Source organism: Halyomorpha halys, unplaced genomic scaffold, assembly GCF_000696795.3.
Source record: "Halyomorpha halys isolate HHAL.00 unplaced genomic scaffold, Hhal_1.1 Scaffold324.1, whole genome shotgun sequence".
Taxonomy (NCBI): domain Eukaryota; kingdom Metazoa; phylum Arthropoda; class Insecta; order Hemiptera; family Pentatomidae; genus Halyomorpha; species Halyomorpha halys.
The window spans coordinates 236333-258815 of NW_027112641.1; the positions used below are offsets into that span (position 1 = coordinate 236333).

The 22483-nt window shown below is 31.6% G+C and overlaps 2 long non-coding RNA genes across 2 annotated transcripts in view; both read right to left on the bottom strand.

The window, feature by feature from the left end:
- The window catches only part of LOC106681284 (uncharacterized), a 305757-nt gene that overhangs the window by 165259 nt on the left and 118015 nt on the right, over window positions 1-22483 (bottom strand). The gene's annotated exons all lie outside the window — the stretch shown is intronic.
- Window positions 8173-8524, bottom strand: LOC136796522 (uncharacterized). Its single transcript, XR_010844249.1, has 3 exons — window positions 8470-8524; window positions 8324-8387; window positions 8173-8252 (listed from the first exon to the last, which is right to left on the bottom strand). It is a non-coding gene; the product is annotated as an uncharacterized lncRNA (long non-coding RNA).

Here is a 22483-nt window from a genome sequence, read left to right on the forward strand (position 1 = left end):
ATTTGCCACCTTCAACATGCCAATATTCAAAGTCCACTCTCAGGATTAAACATATTTTTGAATAATTTCCTCACTATTTACCAACAGCAAGTGGCCCCAAATTTATCTAAAGTTCTCACCGATAAGGAAGCTAAAGTTTAATATTAAGTAAGCTAATATTTAAATTTTTAAAAGCGCATTGCCTTCTTTCCAAATATAGCATGTCTGGTTTTAATTTTTTTTAATTTTATTATTATTACTATCTCATAATTCTTTTTTTTTTTTAATATTTTTAGTATGGTGTTGGTTTGTGTTAGCGTTTATGTGTGCGTGTGTGTGTCTTAATAATTATAATAGTCCATAGGCGTTGATGATCAAAAGGTTTGATGCCTTTAAACAAGAATAAACAAACAAGCAAAAAACAAGAGTGACGTACCAAAGAATTTTCTTTTTAAGTACGCCGACATACAAGGTAATTTGGCCATCTGTGCTCGCGCAGGCTAATGTAGTTGAGATTGCGTTAACGTTAACGAGCATACCTACCTAGATTTTTTTTTCTTGGTTTGAGATATTTAATTTACATTTATAAAACCGACACTTCACCCAGAAATGCCCTGCATAAAAGTTTAGATAATACAAAGATGCACCTTCTGTAAGAGGGTATAAGGCATAGAGTTGTAAAGAAAATAAATTGATCCACCCCAGCGTTTAGAAGAGATAGATCTTTAAAAAGATAACTTCGTATAAAAATGAAATGTCAAAACGAAACTGCGGTGGTGAGATATTGCACGGCGAAATCACAAGCCAGTTCCTCTAACCGGCACAAAGTAATCAAACTTTGTAACTGCTGCCGTGGAAAGTTGCAATTTACACTTCAGCATTTATTCACCGAACTACAGAATTTACAAATGAAGAGTGACATATAATTATATAATTATAATAGTATAATGGTATAATTTTATTAAATAAATATAGAAAAATTAGTTAAACAAAAATTTCCGTTTTTCAATGTCAGGCGCTTTTTAAATATTGCTCGATTAAAATATTCTTAAAGTCTCCTCTTCCTTTTTTAAGCTAATATTTCGAAAGTGATATAGGACCGTCAATCAATATGGGTCTTAGCGGGACGGGTTTCAAATTATACCGTTCAATTAAAAGTATGAATTAAAAGAAATAAAAATATTAGTAAAACCATTACCCACATCCTACCGCAGTTGCCGCAGGGAGGAAGTTGCTCTAACGCGCTTAAGAATAGGACATACTGTCCTCACGCATTCTCACCTGGTTAGAAATTTACCACCTCCACCTTGCCAATATTCCCAGTCCTCTCTCACGATTAAAAATATTTTTGAAGAATGCCCTCACTACTTATCAACAGTAAGCAGAATAGGACTGACCCCAAATTTATCTAAAGCTCTCACCGATAAGGAAGTTAGTCATTTCGAAATTTAATTTTTTAAAATCACATCGCCTCCTTTCTAAATTATAGCATTTCTTTTTTTTTAATTTTTATTTTTAATTTTTTTATTATTACTATCTCATAATTTTTTTAAAAATATTATTAGTGTGGTGTAGGTTTGTGTTAGTATGTATGTGTACGTGTGTGTTTGTCTTAATAATTATAGAATAAACAAACAAGCAATAAACAAGAGTGACATACCAAAGAATGTTTTTTAAGTACGACGACATACAAGGTAATATGGCCATCGTGCAGGCTAATATAGTTGAGAATTATTCAAATAGTGCCCTATTTCATAATTAAAGCTAATAATATTAGTTCATAAATACAAACTTGTAAGTGCAAGCACTAATACTTTTATTTTAGTAATGAGGACGACTATTAGCGATATTAAAGGAATTGAAAAGAACAAGATTGTGGGACTGTGCCAATTACAAACAAGAAACCTAACATTATTACTTTGCACCTTTTTATGATATTGGGTATTTGGCAATGGTCTCGTCGGCAGTAAAATTATTTCGGATGTCTTTTAATGAATAGATAAGAAACATCTGCATTTGAATTTAGTTTTTATTAATTCAAATAATTATTAAAACAAAATAAACTTGTACCAATGAACAAAATCAATAATTTTACAGAACGCCTACTCTCCTATCTCTCCTTTCCGAACTATTGCATGCAAAAATAAACCCACCCAACCGTGTCCTGTTGACAGAGGAAGATATATTCAAATTGGCTGAGTCCAGGATGAACCAAGAGATCAAAGGAATTGTGTCAACTAGAAGCAAAATCCTCTTCACAATTGGAAGGCCCCTGGGGAATTTGCAATGCCTCCTATAGTTTTGTTGATAACAAACTACTTAACCTAAATCATTTCTCCCAAAGTACCACCACTCATTAGGATGTTTTATTCTCAATCACAAACTTTATTTAAAGGTGTATTTATTAAAAAAAAAAACATGTTACAAATAAGGAGTACGTCATAGATACAGTAAATCATTTAGTAATTTAATGTTGTATAATAGTATTAGATAGTAAAATAAAGTACATATATTACAACGCACAATGGATTTAATAAATAATATATAAATGTTACAAATTTCATTAAATTGAATATTACATAAAATAAAAAAATGGTTTTATGATGAAATGGTTGGCAAAAACAAAAAGGAACATCGGCAATCAATAAATAGTTGAAAACATCAAAGCATTTGTTTTGAAAGATAAAAGTTTTTTTAGAGGAACACTTTAGTGCTTAATTTCTCGATAATTAATTACCAAAAAAATAAAATCTGAACCACTACAACCCATGATGAGGCAGGAGTTCAGTACTTAATAAGGGAGTACTGTTTCTTGAACAACGGTTTCACAAGAAGGTGATATGTTCAAGATAATGCTCAACTGCCAGATTTTTACCCAATGAAGGGTACCAACTTTTTAGAGGCTGGGCGGACAGAAGGGCTGCCGAACCGCAGGGTTGAGTCATGGCTACATTAAAAGAATAATTATCTGCCATAACAGGATCGGGTCCGAGGAGTCAATAACACAACGCCATACTCACTGAGCCACTCCGCCCCCTTTAAATGTAAAAAATATTACAATTAAAATTAACTGAGCTTAACTAAAAAAAAAAAAGGGAAACAAAAAATGTTTTTTTCTGATGCATGTATTTTAGGATTTCTCGGGGTGGGAATAACGAATATAAATTTTGTTTATGCCAAAATACAACATTTTAATGAAGCCATTATGCATTCCGGAAAAATCGGGAGTTTCGGATTTTTCCGTTAAATAAAATTATTTGATATCTTACATTTTTTTCATTGTTTAAGATTGTTAACAAGGAAAAGTGTTAACAATCTTAAATAGTCTTTAAATGAACAAAATTAAAGATACTTTTAGAAGCATGATTTTAAAATATTCGTTATTTAGGCTCTGTCAGATGAGAATAAGACCTATCTGATATAAAAAGATTATTTTAATTTTACATTGATATCTCGAGCTTCATCAAAATCTTTCGAACCGTTTTCAAGAAAATCGAACACAAGTGAAAAATCGATTAAATAAAGTGGCACTTGGGGTCGGTTAATTTTATCGAAAAACTCGCTCTCACATCCTAGGCATATACAATCTTAAATATGTAACTTAGTTTCGTACGAAATTTTCTTCTTGCCCAATGCTCTACATACTATGTACTTCCGTAGAAAACCCAAATTCAAAATTTTCCCTTACCTTATGTTAAATATATAGGTAGGTGAAAGTAAAAATGTTTAGTCAAAATAACTTATCAGGAAGAACTTAAAGAAACTTAACTTAAGTTATTAGGAAGAACGGAAAAAGAAAAGGGGCTGTAATAAACGTATCTAAAAAAAAAAAGATAAATAAACTGGTGTAGATAAAGAGAAATAAATAACTTCACTAAAAAGTTTATCGATAAATTGAATGGGATTAGGGGAACTGGTGGTTAAAACATTTACAAGTTACCATATTACGCTGGATAGAGAATAATAACTGGCTTTTACAACCGTAGTTTGTCAAATTAAACACACACTTTTACGACCACAATCCATCAAATCCAATCCCGGTTACCGCATTTTATAGTCTATTCCTTTTCATTCTGTTCAAATACTTTCAGCCGCTGTTTGAAATATGGTAAAGCTTTTGTTTTATGACGGGACTTTATTAAATCAGGAATATTAAACAAAGTTATTTTATTTGGATTAATAACTCTTTGCATGAAATATCATACGATTTAAAAACTATAATTTTTTTTTGTAAGTATTTTGGTTCTGACACTATCCAACTTTGCTTTCGGATTAACCGCAAGTCACTCTTAGCGCAGACGCTGGAGGTATTTGTCAATAGACAATTTGGTTCCGCAGCTTTTTCCACAACAAAAACTTTTATAAACCTGATTTCTAAACAAATTTGTTTGCTACAATAGAGAGAACAAGCTCAAACATGATGTTTTTTTTTTATGCAACTCAGATTTTGTATTCGATGGTTTTTTTCTCGTTAATACTTCCTACACAAGATATTCCTGGTAGCTTATTGCGGGCTCTCGATTCTTGTTTATAGTATGCATTTTCATAAAAGTTTTTACAACCGCTTTTTATTACCTCAGCTCAATACTTCTAAAAGATGTTTTGGATTTAAGTCTTTGAAAAAAAGAGATGTTATTAGAGGCTACATGCTGAGTGGATTGCCCATTTCTGGAAGCTATTGGTAAGGCAATATGTTTAAAACTGTCAACTTGGAACTATTTTCCATTTAAGCTGAGCTTGTCAATCTGGTTTATTTTACGGCTTAGTATCGGGTTTTATGCTGTTCCACTTCGTTAAAGCCAATTTCTTCTTCTCATATCAAATTTCCATGAATTTTATTTATTTCCTTTTGTTTTATAAGAAGAATTGTTGCAATTTCCTTTCTCTAGAGCAGCGAGGTTGGCATATTTAAATGACTGAGAATTAATCTCAATATTAAAGGTGTTGGGAAAAAGAATATAAGAGCCATAGTTATAGTTTAGAAAATAAGTTACTTAATTCATTAAATAACCAATACATAATTATACTTATTTATAATTCACATGAAACTAAAAAAGCATTTTATAGAATAGTAACGATATCTATGCTTTTCTAAGAAAGTTTAATAGAATCCTAGATCTCATGAGTAATCTGGTTTCTCAATATTTTTTTAATCATTTCCATGTTAGGAAACGTTCGTTGTTTTAACTTGTTTGAATACCACAAGGAATTGTAGTTATTGATGATAATGTTTTTCTGTTTTTTGTAAAAATTTTGGATAGCAGTTACCATCTTATTAGAAAGCAAAGTGCATTTTTTCCTATGCAGATTCTCAATTACATTAAGGACATATAAATTTTAATTTCCAGAAACTCATTGGCCAAGTTAAGAAATCGAAATTTTAAAAGCTGCTATTTCAAGTCAAAACGGATGAAATCTTATTTCTTGTACTTTTCCTATGAGTGGATCTTAAATAAATACTTGAGTTTCTTTCACTTTTTAATGCATTGAAATATCTTTAGAAAAAAAAAATAGAAAAGTTGTTAAAATATTTTTTAGGATAAATGCCTTGTAAATTTTAATATTATCAAACTTGAAAACGCATTAAAGACTTTTTTTCTGCTGAAATATTTAAAATGTTTTTCTTTTTTCTTTAATGTAAAAATAGTACACATTTACTAGATTATAATGAAATCAATTTATTATTTTTAATTGTATAATTTATTGTTAACAGAACTGTTTGTACAAATAATTAAGTTTAATTAATTTAACAGTTTTAACAAAGGACTGGTTACAGAGTTATATGATTTTGCGGTCAGTCGACTTAGAGGCCTCTTTTCAACCACCAGCTCTTGTATTAAATACCACACACTGTCAGCTTGTGAGTGTCTTGTCAGGTTTACCATTGAGGGGACTTTAATCTTTACAGCGTCTAAACGACTTTCATTGTTAAACTTTTTTTTATAATCATTTATTTATTGTTATTTACAACTATATAACATATATACAACAAGTAAATTTGCTGTAGATGACATAGTGACATGATACAAACATGTGGAGAATCTACCCACTGATAGAACTCCAATAACATTTCTAGAGGAGAAGAAGGCTATCTTTATTTTCAGATGCCTAGGAGGATTATTAGGTAATGAAAGAGAAGCCAGGTTAGAAATAAGTGGATTTGGGTGGTTGGGAAGTTTTACATGGAAGGAATGGTATCTGGTTTTGGCCAAATCGGCAACATATGGAACATTGAGGTCATGATGGATGACTTGATTTGTGACAAAGTAAGGAGCATTAAGGATTTTACGAAGGATTTTGGACTGTAAGGATTGGATTCGGGAGGAATTTGATGATTTAGTGGGGCTCCAAAGCTCAACTCCGTATGTCCAGATAGGTCTTATAACAGTTATGTAGATTAGTATTTTGTAATGGATTGGCAATTACACCGTTTGTCTAGTAAATGTTGTAATAGTCGAAATCGCTGAGCAGTTTCCTGTCTTTTCAGTCTTGTCTGAGGATTCCATGTAAGTCGTTTGTCCAGATGTAGACGTAAGTAACAGATCTGTTCGACAGGAATAAGTGGGGTATTATTAAAGGATATTGTAGAGCAAGAGGTCATTGGTTTACGACGAAGGATAAATGTGATTTGGTGGGATTTATTGGAATTAATTTTAATCCTCCAATTTTGGCACCATTCTTCAAGGGTGGTGGGATTGGAGGGTTTGGGATACAATGTAAGGATCATTGTTCACTGATAACAGACAAGTATCATCGGCATACGTGGTGAGGATAATGTTAGGATGGGTTGGGATGTCAGCTGTGAAAACTGTATAAAGCATAGGACCTAACTACCCTGGAGGTATACCAGCAGACTGACGGAACATGGATAAATAAGCGCCGTTGTAATTTACTTGAAATAATCTGTCGGAGAGGTAAGAACAGATAATGAGGAAGTATGTAGGGGGCAGGAATTTACGGACCTTGTATAGCAGTCATCGTTAAACTTAAGCTCAGAAATTAGTTGTTCTCTCATCCAGCGGAAACATTATTAATTAGATTTTGAACCATGAAACTATTATTTATTTGTTGAAGAAGAGTTCTCATTTATTCAATCTTTTTTTGAGCCAAAAGTAATGTTAATATAAGATCAATCAAACAATTACTATCGTTCGCTAACAGTTAACTAAATGTAAATGAACTTGATCATTGTAAACAAGTCTTAGGCTCAAACAACCCCGAACAGAGGGAATTCCGACTGATGATGTCAACAGCTCTCTGTTTGCGTTCCCAGGGATCATCACTCCGCCCTAGCTAAACCATCAAAGAAATATTAAATTTTTGTATTACATTTTCGCAATTCGTAACTACAAAACTTTTATACCAATGCCAGAAGCGTAGTTATACAACCTTGAAATAATACCATATTTGTTTTACACATTTTTGAGGGCATGTAATAAACTTGGGGTTAACCATGCTTAATGACTTTTTCATACTTGTATTATGGGTCTCAAAAGTTAGAAATGTTGGCTGGATGCACACATTAAAATTAAAATTAAACTACATACCCACTGTATTTTCATTCAAATCCTAATTCCTTTAAGAGTGAACAGTACCTGAAAATTTAGAAAACAAAACACATTAATTTTTTATTTTTTTTTTATTTTTTATAGAATATTTTTATTTGAGAAACCAAAGATCGTCAGGGACGATAGAGATGAATAAAACATACATTCCATTAATAATGCTTTATTTATTTTTCGCCTCTCTACGTCGCACATTTAAGGTCATCATAATCAAATTAAAAAAGCTACGAGTAAAAAAGAAATATTTCTGTTCACAATTAATGTGGAATCCTCCCGTTTTGTTAAAAAACAAAAATATTATATTTTACATTATTTATGCATGAAATTAAGAAGTATAGTAAAATAAAACATGATTTATTATATAATATAAATAATAACCCATACAGTAAATGGGATAATAAATATAGCTACTTCTTCTCCCTTCTATATGTATATGTATTTATTTGCCCTGTATTACGATATTGATTATTACTCTTATCATTTATCGTTTATCAGCTTATCAGTTATTATTTTAAAAATGGATTGATTAGTTATTTATTAAAACATTTGTTATCACTCCAATTAAATATAATTTTAGACTTATTTTTTATTAATATACTTGTTTGAGAGTGGTTTAGTTTCTTTAAATTAATTTTGATCCTTTTTCTCTCAACTTTATTCTTTTTAAACTTCCGACGTTTCGACCCCTTAGGTCATTTTCAAGGATTCCTACAAACAGCTCCTTTTAATTACTTTTATAACAATTTCCTTCACTTACATACTGATTTTTTTGTTCTTACCTTATTTTGTTTTCATTTTTTCCTTTAAAATTCTTTAAATGCGGGCTAATTGCCTTTGTCCCATCTTTAAATAATTAATCATTAAAATAATATCACAATAACATTATAAAATTTTTTTTGTCTTTTTTTGTATAAAATATAGATACCTATTCACAAATTCTTCTATAAAATTCCTTTCCAAATTTAAAACATTTATTAACCACTTCTCTATTACTATTTTCATTTGCAAACTCTTAAACATAACCTACCTTCAACAGGTTAGGACTCTGTTATCATCTTATCATATAATATAATTTTTTCTGTAAATATTAATTTACTTTTTCAATTTAATTTAATTAACATTTATTCTTAATTTTTTGGCTTACACCATAAACATTTTTTAATATATTTAAATTCTATTATTAGTTTATTCCTATTTTATGTGTATTTCAATCACATATAAATTTATCCCCCCCTATTCTTTAATTTATGTTTTAACTCAATTATTTTAAAAAAAAAGCTTAATACTTTTTGTTTAGAAAACTAAGTCAGCAAAATGAAGCTCAAGGATATCAACAATAAATTAGCCTGTTAGGTTTAGGTAACTTCAAAGGCTTCTCCAGTAAAATTACATTTTAAAGAATGCCACTAAACAACTATTTTTATCTCTCATTATTTTAATTGAAAATATCCCATTCACGTATATTTATTCCAGACAAAAATATCTTATTTTTATTTTTATTTAGTTTCAATTCTACAAATAAAATTTCCTGTTTGATTACAAATAATTGCATTTTAATACGATAAAAATATGTAGTATTAAATAAGAAATATGTCGACTAAATGTTTAATCAAGAAATTGAGGTACAACGAAATATAAAAATAAACAGACTAACCTCAAAGGCCACTTTTTCTTGATGTGACGCTTTTCTTCTAAATGAGCGATATATCGTCGGAATTAGTAAAAAGGGCAAATCCAACAATATTTTGGATGAAAAATCTACAATATATTAATATTTTTGAAAATCTGAAACTTAATATGATACTTATGTGCGTCGGCACTTGAAAAATATTAGGGGCGAAGGTCAGCTAACTTAGTATGGGATTGGTTATAGAACGTCATACTTAAAAATAATATTCATACTTATAAAGGCGTAGCTTTTATAAATTTTTCCACATGGCAGAAATACTATACTTATGAATCGTTTTAAAACATACAAACCGTGGATCACAACAAACATAAGTTTATATTAATTCACTTGTATGATGGTTTTCTCTTATTAATTAAATCTCATTATTTCATTTATTTTTTTGCTTAAAACCCCATTCTTGGTCATTTCGGATATACGGAGGGAGGGACAGGGGGTTAATCTACAGGTAACCATCCTATTCTTCTTCTTTTTTTCTCCCTCCATTGCCATTTATGGGTTACGTGGTGCGAGAGCAATCGTGTAGGTAGTGCGCTGGAGTTTGCGCATGCTACTGCTCCCAAAAAACAACAATCCTTTTATTTTTATTTTACAAAATTATTATTACAATAATAATGTTAGTGGGGTTCCTTTTAATTCTATAGGGAACAATTTTGACTGTGGTGCAGCCCATTGCGTTGGGCGCCTTAATGATTGGGCTGGCTGCACATTGTCCACTGCACCCGTCTAGGTGCCTCCTGCAGTTTGCCAGTCTGGTCCTTCTGGTCTCAGGCAGGGTCAGCTTCCTCTTGTTCCGGTGGCTCGCCGATGTCGGACGGTCAAGCCCCTCCATAGCAAAATAACCATCCTATTCAACAATGGTGGGGGATCAAGTTTTCATTTACTGGGGCCACCACAGAAAGAAAAAAGTGGAGTGTCGACTTCAGGCCGGATTCGAATCGCAGATCCCAGGTTGCAAAAACCTATGCCTCAATCAGCTGAGTTAGGACGCCCCGAAAACATAATTCTTATACTATCTCTTCCATTTTTTCCGAATTGTTTTTAAGTAAGTGATTATGAAATATTAGGGTAAGGTCCCCTCAGTGTAAGACACACTGCCCCCCTTCATCAAATATTGTGGAGGAAGGTAGGAATTGCCTTAATTACCTTTAGTGCAAGTCACTATGGTAAAATTAATTATTATTAATAATTATTTCAGTAATAAATGTACATACTATTCTAGAATTTATGTAAATATTTTAAATATGTCACTTTCTTATTTCTATATTAGTTTCTCTCTTTACGTAAACATTTCTTTTGACACTGAAGAAACCCTAAAATGTTGGTGGAAACGTCGGTATTAAATAAGCTAGCATTATTTTTCTTTTATTGTTTTCTGAAGGCCACCCAGACCATTTCCTTCTTAATAAATTACTACATCTAAAATTAAGATGTCTCAATTACAGTAATCTCGAATACCACAAATTAACTTTAACTTTGATCAAAGAGTTCCCCCGTAAAACTTTTTATGATTGAAATATTTACATCGCAAAGGTTCCCATGGTGACGGTAACAAGTTGAGTACGTCTTTAAGCTGCGAGAATAATTCCGGTATAATCTTCGAATAAAACTTTTTGAAACACCGTCAAGAGCCAAATCGAATTTCCCCAAAGTTTTATCCGAAGCCTAAAATCGTTCCATCAGCTCTGTAAGTTCACTTGGAAACCAGAACCTGAGGAAATGCAATACAGATCATTTCAAGAAGAAAGCTGTATGCATCGAATCACGGTTTCTCCAACCAAATTTACATTCACTAGGAAAATATAACGATGTTTTATTCAAATCCTTTTAAAACTTATTGTTTTAAGGTTCCACATGTCAATACTTTTGTTTGACTTAATTGATTTTAAACCAACTGGTTACCCATCCTTAGTATGTAAAATAAATAGAACTTGAAAAACACCACGTGATCTTTTTTTTCTCGATTTATTTTTTCATTTTTTTCTTTTATCTCCTTAGTTTTATCTGATAATCATCTGGCAAATCACGTGTATCCCTTTCTTTCTTTTTTGCTCATTTTTACGTAATTGTTTGATTAGATGATCGTTGACTGACCATGTGTAATTAATAAAAGCAAACGTGGCATGGTGCAAAAATGGCAAACATAAGATACGAAACAAGACACAAAATATGAAGAAAAGAAACAAATATAAAAACAAGAAATATGTAAGAAAAGTATGTAAAAATGAGCAAAGTAAATTAAAGATAATAGACTTATAAATAAAAATTATTATTATATTATTTATAAATATTATTGTATTTTTTTATGTATGAAAAAGTACATCTTATTTCTATTTTTTCAATTTATTTTGCTCATCTTTATCTAATTTTTCACATATTTTACTTTTTTATCTTGTTTTAATATTTGTATATTTATAAAATATTTTTTTAATTTCGTATTATACCGTTTTAAACTCTGAAAACTGGAGCGTAATGTAGGTTTATGTACTATTTTAGTTGTTTTTTTTGCACCTGAACCATCTTCCATTTATGAATATATAAAGCAATGGTAGTTCAGGTTGATTAAATAGAACATTGTTGATCTTTTGCACTTACCATAAATTAACTAATTTTATAAATCACAATATATACACTAAGGAGGTTCGTTTGTTAGAAAGTTACTTTTAAATTTTGAGAAAAATTTCTCACTTCACTCCTCAAGCAACAAGTGTAATGAAAATAGATACTCTTTACAATTATACCTTCAATCATATATAAAATAAGGTTCCCCTACACCAAATATTACTGCAACTGTTTGATACTGGTGTTCTAAACAGGACAAAGCAACGAAAATTTAATATTAAAAAAATCAAGCACCTCGCGAATTTCAAAGATGTCTCTAGTAGACCTTGAAATTATAAATGTCAAATACAGAAAGTTCAACCTCCCAGGCTCTCGGAATTTTAACCCTGACATAAGCCGCTAAAATAAAATAGCCAACTGACAATTAAAAATAGGAACCAAGCCGCTTTGAAAACTGTAAAAGGAAATAAACAAATAATAACCTCGATTCAGGATGAGTCGTGAGAAGAAAAAAAAATGAGGAAACTGAAGCATGCGACATGGGATATGGAACAACTGACAGTCTAAATATTGAAAATAACGTGTTAAATATATTTGCGTATTAGCATACTCAGTCCAAATGTCACTGTAGTAACTGTTCCTTCCACATTAGTACCTGATGGGAAAAAAAAATTTATTTGTACTTTTTTCAATCTTCCTACCTTATGTGATAAAAAATACAGTATAATTCTCAAATTATTTAAATACTCTTTATCACTTTATTATAATATTTTATTAACTGAATGTCATATTAGATGTATTAAATATAAATCAAAATGATTGAAAAAAAGCACTTAGGATTACATTATTTAAAATAAACCTATATAATAATATTTTTTAATTTATTTTATGTTGAGCAGTTTTATTCTATATATGTATGTATGCTTTTGTGTATATAATCCGATTCTGACCAAATCACCTCCTTGCACAACCGTTGGTCTAGTAACAGTACTTCCTTACTAAGTACTGTTAAACTCCTGATCCTTCATGGGTTGTATCGGTACAGATTTATTTTTTAATATATCTGCAGTGAAATTTCCAGCGCACAGTGCTTTGTCCTTTATAGAAAAGTGTCCGTTAAATAGAGATTCAGGCTAGTAGACGTAGTCAGTAGTCAAAATAAGACCAAAAAAAATCAAACGTAATACTCCTTTAAAAATTATTCATTTTATTGCATTATACGTTAGTATTCTTAATACATATTGTACATATTTATTGTGATTAAAAAAATGTTAATACTCACAAAACTTAAGATGACTTTAAATGAGTTAACAAACAGGTTCAAGTAGATAACGGAATCTAATCTTTTATATTAACAATGTTGTCAATTTTTTTTTTTTGTCTTTTATACCAACTAAATCTCGTTGACATCACAATTTAAAAGTAAATCTCGCATTTTCTCTGAGCTGTCTAAGCCTTCAACAACAGAATCATGCTTAGGTTGTGGATCTTGGTCGTTGTTTTCTTCTTCGTCGTCTTGTTCATGTTCTACCATGGCCTGTATGCTATCAGCACATAACTTCTAAAGGTGATGGATGCATGAGCATGTCATCATAAGAATGATTCAAGTCTGCATGTTTGGTAAATCCACCTTTCACGAAACAGTAACCGTCGCAAATTTTATTGCGTTTATTGCTGAAACAATCCAGAAAATTGCGTCTAGCACTTTCACTGATTTAATGACATCGTACACAGATTGTTGCTTTGGACAATAAATCCCTCATAATTTGTGTCCTATAGTGAATTGTTATAATTCCTTGATTGAGGGGTTGGCATGTCGAAGTAGAGTTAAGAAGGAAAAATAAAAGATCTACTTTTGATAAATTTTCAGTGTTCCAGTATGAATAAACGTTATCCAAAAATAAATATATTTTTCGTTTCTGTTTTTTTTTCTTTTTTTATCCAAGCTCTGAAGCCAGTCTGTAAAAATATCTCGTATCTAAACGCCTTGCTGTTACATCCTCAGTTGATTCCGATTTGGTTTGTATCAATTCCTCGAAAGCAGCTATAAGACCATTGGCCTTCATCATTCGGCCTTGTTTATGATCATAGGTGGTTCGAATTCCCCAATCATGTTGAAATACAGTATGACTGTTGATCATTCTTCGGAATTTTTTTTGGAAATGGTTTTGACTGGTAGCGCTCCAAAGAAGAGTCCCATTTCATCGCAATGAATTGTCTTTTTCATCATAATTGAGACATGGAAATGGAAAACGCTGTAAGTGCCAGAAATACGAAAAATGAGATTTAGGCGGGATAACGAGGAAGAAACTAGCGCCAATCGACTAATAACCGTTGGATGTTCCTATCTTGAACAGTTTAGTCTATTTCTATAATTTTAGAACTAAAATCGTAGGCAACTAATTGTTTTTCTCAAAACTAATATATTGGAACATACGTCCTTTTCCATTTCCATGCCTGAATTCCTTATTATATCTTTTAACGTAAAGAACTAGTCATTTACAGCATCTTGATAAACACTCCCTGCTTCCACAGAAATCGATCCGTATTCGATACCTATCCAAACATGCATTTAAAGCTTTAAAATCAGCGACTTTTAAAACAAAGGCGATCTCTTGGGCTTTTTCTTGAATGAGAGGACGGTAAATTGGAACTTTATTGGCCCCCCTGCTACTTTTTTCTAAATTGAAAAGAAATAGATAATTAGAAAGGATATCAGTACAATGCGATGTATTGTATTGGTACGTATTGTAACCGTGACTATAACAGAGCGGAAATGAAAGTGTCTAAGCGAGGAAATGAGAAGCTCTATGGCGTCTCGTCGTATTCGTGTTTCGTCTCCTTCCTTATCAACATAGGTCAGTTGAATCTCCCCAATCAACCAAAACTTCCTTCGCAATTCGCCAGTACTTTTATTTTTTTTTATGAGATTTGTTTTGACGTGACTCTAATGTGTACTGCTAATTCAGTATAGCTGTATTATACATGATAAATGAGTATAATTGGAAATAACTAAATTTACATAACCTTTATATAAAATAGTAATTGAAAGCTAATTAAATTATTAAGTAATTCAAAAAACTTATAAATGTTGAACTACGTTATTTATAAAATTAGCTAAAACTAGAAATCGGCATGAGCTCAACACTCACTCCCTTCAACACAGCATTTCTTTAGTACCTTTAACACAGTCAATTATAAAGAGAATCGTTCGATGTACAACTTCGATGTTACCATCTGTCAGAGAGAGCATACCATTAAAAACAGTAAGGAGGAATCTTTCCTTCCCGCCCCGTCTCCAAAATCTCATAATTAGAGCCCGGCTTATCTTATCTTTAAAATATTTGTTAATACAGCAGTCTTTGAAAAAAAAAATATATCGAGCTAAATTGTAAAACTATAAATCGGTGGTTCTATTCTAATTATTTTTGGTGATTGTAACAGACTGTAACCTGAATCCTCGTACATCGATCAATACTCGTTATAACTGAATATTTTCTTTTTCTATGAGGAAAAAATGGTAGGGTTGCGGTTAGTAATGATACACAAATAAATAAAATAAAATATAATTATTTTTGTCGACGTTTTGGTCTAAATTTCAAACCTTCTATCAGGAAGGTCGTACGATGTTTCCGTAGTACGTCAGTTTCTTTTAGCGACATTGAGTATTTACTATGTACATAAATATGTTTATATTTACTATGTACAAAACGTTACTGATTATTTAATCAGTAACGTTTTGTACATAGTAACGTTTCATCTCATCATCACACCAAACTAAACTCGAAGTGGCTGTTGAAAATATGGCAACAACCTTAAAAAATATCCTTACGTATATTTCTTGATATGTATTTCTCTTAAATTTATAAATAATTTCCTCTGTTTGTTGAAAGATATAATTGACAAAATAATGATATTATATTGATCATTTTAAAATATATTGCATATATAAGAAATAATGCTTTATGTTTATTCTAAGTTCATTTTGCGAAATTACATCCATTACTGTATAGACAATTATCAACATTTAATTATAAGTTTAAAAACGATTATTTAACACTCATCACCGAACGTTGTTTATTCTGGCAAAGGTTCATGGCCAAGATTAAAACGTTACCATGTATAAATAAACAATCACTTAATCTATATGCAAAACAGACTGTAATACATACCATCCATGTATATTTTTTAATTTAATTGATTTAATTTTAGTTATTAATTATCATTATTATTTTTTTTTGGATTAGCTGAATTCATGAAAATCTTGTAATTTTTGCAGTCATAATGGCCCCAATGGTTTTTCATAACACTAAATCAATAGCTCCCAACCTTTTTCTACCACCAGAAACATGATTAATTATCCATTGGGCGTCCAACACCATTTATTTCTTTAGGGTAAAGTGGTAGTAAGTTTTTGTAAATAATATACGTACAATATATTTTAAAAAATTGAAATTTAATTATTTTTAATATAGATTAAAAACCATTTTCAAATATACGCGGTCATTTTTTTTAATATAAGACTGATTTAATAAATGAAACAATAAAAAAATTAAATCATTAGAAAAAAGTGTATATTAAGTAAAATCTAAAAAAAAATTTTTTTTCATCTACTGATCACAGCACTATTTCAATCTTTGGTGGATAAGAACTACATTTTATTGAAGCTGTTTTTTTTTTTTGTAATGACCTCTTTCTGGTCATTTCTTGCATACGGAGGGGTAGGGAGGAAGGAAGAAGGGTTTATCTCCAGGGTACCACCCTAATCTAACCATTATGGCAGATGAAGTTTTAATTTTCGTGTGATATGGTGGTCACAATAATAGTCGACCTCCTAGGCCGGATTTGAACCCGCACCACTGCAGTTCCGATGTTGTTAAGACCTAAACCTCTACTCCCATAGCTAAAAATGGCTCCCTTTATGAAGTTCTTTCGCCAGCTACAAAATATTCTTTTTTATTTATTTTTATCAAGCTGAAAAACGAAAGCTGAGACCCTGTAATGAGGAAACTAACCCCGCAAAGCCCAAAGTACCTCTGTGGCGTATGGGCCTAATTTAAGTCCTGAAATATGAAGGAACTTAGCCGCGTTGTGTGGGGGCTATTCAGAGCTCATATTAATTAACCAGTCCATTTATTAAGCAGACCTCGTGGTCGCTGTAGCTCCGAATTAATAAGTAAACTCTGTCCCTTTCTGCCGAGCATGAAATCTAAAAATAGCCGGAATTAGATTTGTATATTTATATTTGATGAGTAACTTATTAATATATATTTTAATCTATACTTTATGTACAATAAAAGTAAAAGTTACTTTTCGTATAAACTTTCGTTTAAACTTTATTTAAAATAAAGACAGGTTAATTCCTAACATGAAAATCACAGACAATATTCCCGTCGCAATCCTTGAGCAATACGAAGGGTCAATAAACTTGCTACAAACAATTTTAGGGAAGTCATGCACGAAAGGGGATGAAATAATATAATAATTAGATGAAAATATATTCCAGTTAAAAAATCTCAAGCAGTCAAATTCTGTAACCGATAATTGATAATTATTGCTAAATGAACTTATTTAAATTAAAAGTAAGAAAGATATTTCCAAAGTAAAATTCTTAGTCATTTGTCACTAAAACTCATATATCAAAAAATCAGTAATTTAAAACATCAATAACTATTACACCACTAATGTTTGAATGATTTTTTATTAGATTATATTGTTGGATCCAATAACTACAACTTTCATTATTTTTACATACAATACAATAATACAGTATAAAAGTGATATTTCGTTCTGATTAGTGAAAGTCTTAAATAATAAGACAATAGCTTTTCTAAAAAATACATATTTATATATTTTACTTTTTTTGGTTTTCAAGAATTATAGGAACTCCTTACCTACGCCAGGCCATTGTGTCCTGACATGTTTAATAGAACTGAAAACAACCCCTAACCACGCCGTCTATGAATCAGCTATCTCGTTCTATAGAGCTTATGACCAAACCTTCTGAAATGTTAGCCAATACATCCTGAACAAATAGTTCGTTAACATTAAGAAACTTGTACGCGTCAAGATCAATTATATATATAAATAAATTCACTAGATGCTCAGACAAATGTTCGGTGTATGGAAAACTATACTTCAAGTACTTTTCACTTCAGCCGTGAGTCTGGCCTGTGAGTTTGGGAGTCCTGCGGGGTTCAATTATCCTCTTAAATTGGGCACTCTTAGTTATGTAAAAATCCTGCGCTCAAACGTGATTCTGACCAAATTGCCTCTTTGCACAACCGTTGGTCTAGGAACAGTACTTCCTGAAAGTATTGTGCCCCTGACCCATAGGTTGTACTGTTATCTATTAAGCACTGATAGTCAGACGTATAGATGTCTTTTAGCACTGAAATTAAAGATATTTTAGTGTACTATAAAATAGTTAATACTATAACGTTTATATTAGCAGCTGAAGCAGTTTTCATGCTATTTTACAAAATAAATTCAAAAAATGCTAATTTCCCTGTTTTGAAAAAACTACATCTCAGGAACCATTAGACGTTCAGATGTCTATTAGTGCTCATATTGTGGAAACTTTACTGTACAATAAATAAAGTGCTAAGAAGTTTTTTAAGGTTGTAGGTATTTGTAGAGCTACGAATACAAATTTAGCTAAAATTATAGGTTTTTCTGGAGTAAAATAAACTTCACCTTGCATCTTAAATCCTTCGATAGTTACTTTTTAATCACATTTAATGTATTCCTCATATAATAAGAATGTGAATCCCTACGACCCGTGAAGGGTCATGGGCTCAGGACTGGAAGGACGTATTGTTTTTAGAACAACGATTTTTTCAAGATTACGCTCAACCGTCAGACATTTTCCCAATTAATGTTACCCATTTTATGAGGCTGGGTGAATGCCACAGCCGGATTCGAACCCGGGTCCTTGGAGTAGCTTAGTTGCTTAGGCTTAGGTCTATCGTTCAGAGATCTGCTTGTGCATGTGGTTCGAATCGGCCTGGGCGTCCTAAGCGTCCCAGAGAAGTCCCACAAAATGAAAACCTTGACCCCCAACATGGTTAGAATGGGTTGGCCACCTGTAGATAACTAGGCAAACATTACCTTCGCTGTGGATTGCCTTTAAAAAAAAATTAATTTTATAGATCTTCGTAATAACTTTTTTAATCCACCTAACTATGGTTAGCAGAGTGATCAATTTTTACTCTAAACTGTATATAGTTTTTTCCAAAATTAGTCTAAATTTGGGATGAAATAATTACTTCTTACTCCTATTGGCCTATTGAAGTATCAAATTCAAGCTACAGAGCTGATTCTTCACCAGACTATCTCAATGACATCATAATTATGATCTAATATCATAATTAGGTATATGTATTTGTATCAGATTTTAACCTGATCGGATAATCGGAACTAACCTAAAATACAATTACAACCTTAGCGATTGAAGGAGCGTTTAAAAATAAAAACGTGTCATAGCGTGAAGTAAATAGCCAATAATAGCTATTCCCAGCCGTGATGTCATGCTATCGGCACGTGTTTTGTCATTAAAGTAGGGACCTTAAGGCATTTTTTATTAAGTTTTAACTTCCAGGACTTCGAGGAAGGTGGACCAGGCTACGAGCATGAAAGTCATAGTCGTAGTGTTTAGCAGTCCGTACGAGAAACGAGAATAGTCACTTGTATAGGTTAAAAAATTAAAATCTGTACCGCTACAACCCATGAAGAGGGGTTCAGTACTTTGTAAGGAAGTACTGTTACTAGACCAACGGTTGTGCAAGGAGGTGATTTGGTCTGAATCACGCTCGACCGCCAGATTTATACCCAATTAAGGGTACTCAATTTAAGAGGCTGGGTGGACCCCAGGGATTGACACAGCTACAGAGTAACAGAAAACAATTTTCTGTCCAGCCAAATTCGAACTCGGGTCCTTGGAGTTAGTAGCCATGGGCCTTACCCCTTGGCTACGCACACTCCCACTTATATAGGTTACAAAAAAGAAATTTCAATAAATGTCTATTGTTCTATTTTAAAAAGAAAATATGTCGAGAAAAATGTCTCTATTAGAAATACAGCGAAATGAAAATCGAGTGTCCCCGAAATTCGCATAAACACTAGGCGAATACACTTGTACTCTATACTGCCAAAATCACCACTCTTCGAGGTTCAGTTTGTTTATCAGTCCCACCACAGTGTTTCTGGTCTATGTACTCAGCTAAAAGGCCTTGTCATTTTATATCACTTGTATTTTGGCAACGAGATAAGGTGTGAGCATTGGAGGATGATATGTTATTTCTAATGTATATTATATGATGTCTTGTTGGCCCCTTTGTAATTCTGGGGTTCGTTACAAAATGACAATAATTTTAGGTTTAGGATTTCTCATGAACGGAATACCAGTACAAAAAAAAAAAAACTATTTCTACGTTTCTGTCGGTAAAACGGAATACTATTTCAGAACGTTAAAAAAATATCTATGATGCACCATAGGCCATTTATTTCACAACCAGTAATAATCACAATGTTAAATGAGAGTCATGACATCCATTATGATATCTAAATATAACTAGGTTCTTGTTGATATTCCACGATTTCCCAAAATAATTATGGCATGCCGAATACATATGCGTTAAACATAAAATTAATTTGATTTATATTTTCATTAATTGACAAATGGATTTGCTTTAATTGCGTCATTCAACATTAATAAATATATCACCGAGATAAGCTAATCAATAACAGATGTAAGCGGAACCGCTCACTCATCGCATATTTTTTATTACTTACAACATACTAAAACATCTGGTGCTGTTCTTATATCACACAACTTTCAAACACCAACCTATCTTGAGTTAAAATGAAACCTCGTTTGTATTAAAAAATTTATATTATTCAGGGGTGCAACACTTTCCCGTAATAATTTTCCAAATGTTTCATTCAGTTGACAGAATGACTAACTCCAATTTTCGGAGCGGTTTTAGGAAAATTACCTTCATTTCTATTAGGGGCAGCGGTAGCAGCATGGTAACGCGCCTGTTTACCAACCCAGAGGTTGTCAGATCCAATCCTGGTCCCATCCGTGCTTTTTTCAAGTATAAAATAATGCAAAATTCACTTACAACCACCCCCCGGGCATTTGTAAGGGCCGTTAGTCAATGGCACTCACAAAAAATACTCATGGGAGTGATAAGGAATATATTAGGAAATACATCGCGCGAGAACATAAACCTCCATGGTCTGTTGCCCATTTAATAATAATAATACTATATTTCTATTTCCAATCCTTTTTCAATTGAAAAAGTATAACATACACATTAAAATTAACAGTCTGCTCATGGCCATCAAACAAAATTAGAATGAATATTGGAAATTCTAAGAATGATTGTGTTAGTATAGCTTTCCAAAAAATAAAGAAAAGAAAATATTTCGATTGAAAATAATAATAATGGAATTTATAATAATATACCATTATTATTATTTTCAATCGGAATATTTTCTTCTTTTTTTATTTATTTTTTGGGAAACTGTATAATGTCTTTAAATGTTATAGTCAACGATGTAATTCTGCAATTAATCCAACATATTATTTAATTCAATGCTGATTAAAAACTATTTACATAAATTGAAATATAATTAAAAGTTTTTTCACTTCGATTCATTTTTCAGACGTAATAAATGTTAGCTATTAAAACAAAGAGTGGAGAAAAAAGTATTCCTGCAGAAGTTCCAGTGATGTTTTCATAACGCAAAACCATAACAAACATAATGTGATTTACAATACTGCAACAAAAGCCTAAACAGGACTTTTCCTAGTTAGACAGGGTTTAGGTGAGGCCATTAAAGGGAGTCATAACACACATAGAATATGGATTTTCCAGTATTCAGCAGATAGGCATTTAAAATAATACAAGAATACCGTTACGATTCAAAGTGAAAACAAATCAAGGTATATTTATTTACTTAAACAAAGAAATTCAATTGTATATCATGAATCGAAAGCTATAAAACCAATTACTAAAATATTTTCATTACATTGATAATAATATGTAGTTAATTGCATATTATGATTTAGTGAACTACAAGTAGAAAACTTATAAAGAGCACTTTACATGTTCCTTTTCCCTTCCATGCCGTTAACATACAATTTTATAAAATATTAATTAATAAAAGGAAATAGTATTCAAAAGGAACTTACAGAGTGAATATACCATAATAAGAGTTATCCTTTATCAATTGAGACTTTACTAATACTCTTATTTAATAATATAAATGTTTAAATAAGTAGTTTAAACGTCCACTGGCTGAGGTTATATGACCCCTGTTGGACAAGGCTTGTATTACTCTCTCTTTTACAGCCTCAGCTGGGAAATTGTCGCTTGGACTCTCATAAACTACTCCTATAGGTCTGTCCAAACAACCACTTCTGACTGTCCGCAATTATACGCAGCATGCGCAGTACCGGTTTGGGAGGGAGGGAACTAATGATACCTATGATATGTAAAGTTCCGGACAGTTAGAAGTGGTTGTAAGAAGAGACCTTACATAACCAGATGTGGAGAATCTTTTTTGTATGTTATTTTCTAATCAAACCCCCTCCACTCACCATGAATATGCCTTCATTTTAGAAATTATTCAAAAGAGTAAATAAGCAATCGAATAGAGTTGTCTTTAGAACTCTAGGAGA